We start from the raw sequence: 7390 nt of genomic DNA, 5'->3' as shown, positions 1-7390 counted from the left end.
TACAGTTGGATCTCATGGAGGCATTTCCTCAACTGAAGCTCCTTTCTCTGTGATAACTCCAGCTGTGTCAAGTTGACACAAAAATAGCCAGTACAACCAGGAAGGAAGAGCTTGGAGCAGATAGACTCCACCAAAGCTAGGATGGGGTTTGGTAGACATTTTCTGATGGATATGTTTATGTGCATGTGTGCATGTGGGGGGGGTACATGCATGTTTACAGTTACACGTGTGTGTACAGGTACAGATGTGTGAGTGTGCCTGTGGATGCCAGAAGACACTTTGGAAATGGTTCTTTAGGTACTCCTGACCTCTGATTGGGGAGACAAGATCTCTCATTGGCCTCACTACCTAGGCTAGGCTGGCTAGGCAGCAAGCTTCAAGGACTGATCTCCCTGTCTCCATCCCCAATGCTGAGATTAAAAGAGTGGGAAAACACTCTTACAGGAAGGGGAAAGCCCTTGACTGTTTTTTAAATGTGGACTCTGGCCCTCTGAAACAGTATGACCAAAACAACTTATAAAAGAAAGCATTGAATTGGGCTTATAATTTCAGAAGATCAGAGTCCATGATGGCAGGGCAAATGGTCATTGGTCATTGGTTCCTCTCTTGGCCTCCCAAATCTATTTCTCCCAAATCGATTTCTCCCTCTGGAATATTGACATCTCTAGCTACCAGTTGCTCCTGCCAGAAATTAGACCCTTACTTTCTAGATGAGTTATCTCTAGTCTCATAAGGGAGTGTCTCCAAACTATAGTGAGGTAAAACAATGTTTATCTGGGTGCTTGTTTGTTTTTGATACAAGGACTTACCATGTTACCCCAGCTGGCTTGCAACTTGCCATGTAGATCAGGCTGTCCTCAAATTCACAGAGATCTTCCCACTTTGGCCTCCTGAGTACTGGCATTAAAGGCATGGGCCACCACGTCTGGCTACAATGCCTATCATAGTTTTTGCTTGTTGGGAATGAAGTTTGGTTAAGGTGTGTGATGGTTTGTATATGCTTTGCCCAGGGAGTGACACCATTAGAAGGTGTGGCCCTGTTGTTGTGGCCTTGGAGTAGGTATGTCACTGTAGGTGTGAGCTTTAAGACCCTCATCCTAGCTCCCTGGAAGTCAGTCTTTTGCTAGCAGCCTTCAGATGAAGATGTAGAACTCTCAACTCTGCCTGCACCATGCCTGCCTGGATGCTGCCATGCTCCTGCCTTGATGATAATGAACTGAACCTCTGAACCTGTAAGCCAGTCCTAAATATATGTTGTCCTTTATAAGACTTGCCTTGGTCATGGTATCTGTTCACAGTGGTAAAACCCTAAGACAGGTGTGTTGTCCAATGAGAAGACTCAGCTGGGGAAGTATCATTTGTATGGCAGATGGAAGGATCCAGTTTCTTTTGGTTCACTGGACTGAGGGCCACTGTTCTTAACTGTCTGGTGGCCAAAGATCTCCCTCAGGACCTTTGCCAGGGGGGTTCACCATGAGGTTTCCCTTTTCTGTTCAGACATGGTCACAAGCCAGACAGACCTTCCCAGCAAGATGAAAACTGCAGGCTTTTTGTGCTGATCTCTGATGTGGTTTATCCCATTGCCTTGCCACCTCTCTATTGGTTCAATCTGGTCCACACCGTAGGGAGGGAATTGCACTGGGTTAGAATGACAGAAGGAGGAGAGATCTGGAACCCTAGTATAGAGGTTCCTCTTTACACACACACACACACACACACACACACACACTCCAATCAGCAAAACAATTACTTCTGTTGGTTCCCCCTCCCAAACCTAACTAGTAGCTATGTAGAACCCTCCACAGAAACTGATACCAGATAGGAAAACCCTACCCTTATCCAACAAACCACTGGCGGCTCATTAGGACAATTTTGAGAATGAAAACCCCCAATGGGGGCAGTTGTAGTGATGTCATAGTTTTGGGAGGCTCCCTCTGGGAGCTTCTTCCAGCTTTTCAAAGCAAGTGCTGGATAAAAATTTCCTTCCACTTCTGGCAGGGGACCAGAAATTAAACCATTTTGAACCGGGCCTTCCTAAGAAGGCCTCCTCCCTTCAAGAAAAACTTTCTCAAAGCCTAGGTTTCTCGGGGCGTAACAGATCCCTACCGACCTCTGGAGAAGGGGAATACCCAACTTCAGCCTCTTCTGGTTAGCTTGTCCTATTTAAGACCAGTTGGGGCACTGGGGAGCACTTGTGAGGCTCACTGCTGAGCACCACAGACAGCAGACTTGGCAAGCCTGACTCCAGATCTCAGGGCTGCCGAAGGCTCAGTTCCCATTCCCGCCTGCTTTGCCAGCACATCCCCAGAGCTCTTGACAGTTGTCAACAAGGAAGCCATTGTAAGGCACATGAAAAGGCAGATGACACAGACTGGAGAGAGAGTGCCTGTACCAGAAGAGTTTCAGATTCACCACTGATGTGACAGCACAGACAGGATTACAGTTAGGGACTTCAAACAAGTGTCCTTAATACTCAAAAAGCTCTAATGAGAAGAGTGAGACAACGTATAAGAACAGACATGTGACAAAAAGAAAAAGATGGGAATTCAAAGAACCAAGAAGAGGTGCTGGTGATTAAATAATAATAATAATAATAATAATAATAGGGCCTGCAGAGATGGCTCAGCAGTTAAGAGCACTGACTATTTTCCAGAGGTCACAGAGTTCAATTCCCTGCAACCACATGGTGTCCTATATGGTGTCTGTAGTGGGATCCGATGCCCTCTTCTGGTGTGTCTGAAAGACAGAGGCAGTGTACACACACATATATAAAATAAGTAAATCTTAAAATAATAGTAATAATAATAATGCCATTGATCATAAGAGATTCTCTTTTCCAGACAGGGTCTCATTTCCTTATGTCCAGGAGGCCCTTGAGATTACTCTGTAGCCAAGGATGAACCCTCCCGCTTCCAGCTCCTGAGTGCTGGGATTACAGACATGTGCAAGATCGAGGCAGCCAACACCTTAGCCCTGATGGGGTATGTGGCTCGGGAAGGCATACCCCTGTCTAAGGAGCTGTTGGTTGTTGATGGCCACTGGGAGAGCCACTTTTGTTCAGAGTCTTGGGCCCTGAGAGGCCATTCATGCTCCAGCAAATGGTCCCACACCACACACACATGAGCAGTGCTAGGATGTTAACTAAAGGGGGAGGAGAGGGGGGGGGAGAGAAAGAGAGAGAGAGAGAGAGAGAGAGAGAGAGAGAGAGAGAGAGAGAGAGAGAGAGAGAGAAGAGCTGGCCTGAGAAGTATTTGGAGTTTTTTCTTTAGTTAAGCACAGTAGATTTGAAACCTTTTAAAGAAACTGTAGAAGTCATCGTTGTCAGCAAAGCGAAGAACTGTTGCATCAATGGACGTTCAAGAACTCTCTGTACCTAAACGCAATTTGCAATATTCTGTTATTTTTGTATGTTTAGAATGCTGAAATGTTTTTGAAGTCAAATAAACAGTATTACATTAAATACATTAAAAAAAAAGATGAATCAGTAGAATTCTCTCTGAGAAAGAAGTGCCTGGCCCAGATAGGTTCTTCCAAACATATAAGAAGAATTTATATCAGTTCTATGCGGTATTCTCCAGAAGACAGAGCCTGAAGGAAAACTCACCTGCTCATTCGGAGACAGGCATTGCCTTGCTCCCCAAAACATTGCAAGAAAAGAACTTACGAGCTTAGATGGAAAAAACATTCAGCAAATTTTAAGAAATCAAATTTGACAAAGTCTGAAAAAAAATCCATATTCTATAAGCAAGTGAGACCTCCGGCAGTTGGGCAAAAATGATTTGCAATCAAAACTCAGCTAATGGCAGCCATTGTATCAACAGACTAGAGAAGAGTCATGAAATCACCTGAGCAGAAAAAGCTTTGACAACATCCACTACCCATCCATAACAATAATGCTCAGAAAATTAGCATCCCCCAAACGGACAAGAAGAAAGTAATCTTTGTAATCATACTTGGTGGTGAGAAGCCAGAAACCTCCTTGCTAAGATCAGGAGCAAGACAAGGGCGTCTCAGTACTTCAGACTTGAAGTTCTAGATGATTCCATAACACAAGAAGCAGGAATAAGAATGAAGAATGTTGCAGCTTCTTTGCAGATAGCGTGACCGTCCAGCTAGAGAACCCAAACACACACAGTGAGGCAAATAAACAAGCTCAACTGAAGTTGCAGAGTTCGAAGCTAATACACTGAGTCTGATCCCTTTCCTGCTTTCAGGAATAAACAAGTCGAAGTCCAAGTTAAAACCACACCCGATCCTGGGGCTGGAGAGATAGGATGATGGCTAAGAGTGTGCATTGCTCTTGCAGAGGATCTGAGTTCCCTTCCTGTCATGCACACTGGGCAGCTCATAACCACCCTTAATCCAGTTCTAGGAGATACAACGCCCACTTTTGGTTTCTGTGGGCACCTTCACACATGCAAAACACACACACACACACACACACACACACGTGGGAAGCCACATGTGCCGTTGCAGAGTGGCACAGGCTTCTGCTGGCCACCACGCATACATAGGCAGGTAAGTTTTTTGCCAAGATGAGGTTTTGAGAATTAACCAAAATTGACCAATCAGATGAGAGAGAAATTGACCAATCAGATGAGAGAGAAATTGACCAATCAGATGAGAGAGAAATTGACCAATCAGAAGAGAGAGAAGTTAACCAATCAGGTGAGAGAGAAAGTAACCAATCAGATGTAGGAATGCAAATGAGGTGGTAAGCATCAACCAAGCACAACCAATCCGGGTATGAGACACGCCTCTCCTAGGCCTATATAAAGCAGCACCAGGGCTGGGCTCAGGGTCTATTCCCCTCTACAATCAAGCTCTCCCAATAAACGTGTGCAGAAGGATCCTGTTGCAGCGTTGTTCTTGCTGGTCGAGTCGCGCAAGACACACACACTACTATTTATTGTAACATTTCAATTAAATTAACGGAGAGTCGGTCTAGCATCATAGGTTGTAGGATTCAGTATTTTCAATATGGCAGTTCTTCTCAATTGACCCATAGATTCACACAACTGACATTCACATATCAAGATATGTACTTGGTAGATATGAACAAAATGTCTATAAATTTGAATGGCAAGCCAAATGTCTTCAAATAACCACCTCAGGATTGAGGTAATAATATATGTAGTAATATTTACTATATATCAATGACATATCAGGATAGTATGGTATTGGTGAAAATACACCCAAATCAATAAAGCAGAATACAAAGCCTAGATGTTAACTCACACAAATACCAGGCAAAGCAACAGAAAAAAAAAAAACTTTCTCAAAAAATGTGCTGGAACAGCTGGATTCCTGCACACAAAGAACAAATATAGTTACATATCTTATACTTTACACACACACACACAAAACACCATCTCAAAATGGATCACAGGCTCAAATGAAAAACTTATTTCTATAAAACTTCTAAAGAATATCTGATCCAAAGAGGTCTAAGTGGCCTTGAATATTGTGACGGGTTTTTCTTTCTCTCTTTCCCTCTTTTTAAAGATACAGTACTAAGGGCTGATCCACAAAAGAAATTAACAGATTAACTGCACCTCCGTAAAGTAAAAACTGCTCTGTGAAAAACAATATAAAGGGAAGGAATGAAAAAGACACAGACTCTGAGAAAGTGTTTGCAATGGATTCACCTTATACAAAGATTTCTCAGCACTCAACAATAACAAGAGGCCGACCTTTTAAATATGTAAGCCAGGGACCTGAACAAACCTCAATAGCAAAGACAGACTGAAGTCCAATAGGCATATACAAAAGATATTTGGTGGGGCTGAAGAGATGGCTCAGAGGTAAAGAATACTTCCAGAGGACCCGGGTTCAATTCCAAGCATCCAGATGGTAGGTCGCAACTGCTTGTAATTCCAGTTCCAGGAGTCCTGGCACTCTTACACAAACGTGTAATTAATTAATTAACTAATTAATTAATTAAAATTATTTTGAAAAGGATATCAGGAAGGAAATTTCATGTCAAAACAGGAAAGTGCCATGCTCCTGTGAGCACGCCTCAGGATCACAACACTAACACCACCAGATGCTGAGCCTACGGAGCAGCACCTCAACAGGACCTTTGAAAGACAGCTTTACAGTTACTTAGAAAGATGAATGAAGGCTTACAACACAATTAAAAACAACATCTGTGGTGGTATGAGTAAGAAAGGTGCCCATAGGCTCATATTTAAATGTTTGGGTCCCACTTGCTGCACACTGTAGGAAGGATTAGGAGGTGTGGCAAGCCCAGGCCTAGTCTCACCCTCTCTCTGCTGCTGACTTTCATATCTGCTATGAGCGCTCAACTACTGCTCCAGCCCCATGACTGCCTGCCACCATGCCCCTGCCATGATGATCATGGACTAATCCTCTGAAACTGTAAGCAGGCTTCCTCCCTTTAAAAGATGCCTTGGTCATGGGGTCTCTTCACAACAATAGATTAGTAATTAAGACAACACCCCAAATATTTACCTAAATAAGTCACAAAAATGTACATGCGGACACTTACAGAGACTTTTATCCATTTTCCCCTAAGCTGGAAATAACCAATACTTTCTTCAGTAGGTGGATTAATGAATAAATAATAAAACATAAAGACAATGTGATATTATTGACAAAGAAGGAATGAATGATGAATCTACAAATAAAACCTGTTTGGGAGCCTTGCACTCATACTAAGTCTGAAAAACTTCTGAAAAAGTTTTCTCTTGTATGACACACTGCTGAAAAGATAAATTTGTGTAGACAGAGTAGGGACAGAGCGCCATGGTTAAGCAGTCCGCTGAGGATTCTTAGGGGACTGGAATCTGCTGCATGCCACTAGTAATAAAGCAGACTGGAGCCACGGTGGCAAAGTGGGCACATATCACTGCGCTGATGTTCAAGCGAATAGGATTCACATTAGAAGCAGTAGACAGTGATGGAGAACTTGGAATGTGCGTGATGACAACATGCACAGAAGCGATGAGATGATCCCGTTATCCAAACACTGGAGAGGTGGAGACAAACTGATCCCTGCTCTCACTCCCCAGCCAGTCTAGTCTACTTGTGAGGCTCAGACCAACCGAGACCCTGTCTCCTAAAACAGGGTGGACACACGCACGCTCGCACACATGCATGCATGCAGGCATGTGCATACGCACGCATGTGCATACGCATGCACAAAAATTGTAAGACGTACGTCTGAGTGCAGCTTGGAACCCTGCATTTCTAAAGTTTTCTTAGAAAACTTTTGCCACTACGGACACTAGCCCAACAATTCCAGTTGGAAATTCAAACTTAATAGACATTTAAAAGTTATCTTTGTGTTGTTTTGAGAGAGCATCTTGGTATGTAGTCGAGGCTGGCTTTGAACTTACAAGCCTCTTTTTTCCTTCTGTTTTGAGTA

The sequence above is a fragment of the Mus caroli genome, chromosome 6 (assembly GCF_900094665.2).
Source record: "Mus caroli chromosome 6, CAROLI_EIJ_v1.1, whole genome shotgun sequence".
In the NCBI taxonomy this organism is placed as follows: Eukaryota; Metazoa; Chordata; class Mammalia; order Rodentia; family Muridae; genus Mus; species Mus caroli.
This window is presented reverse-complemented; position numbering follows the sequence as displayed.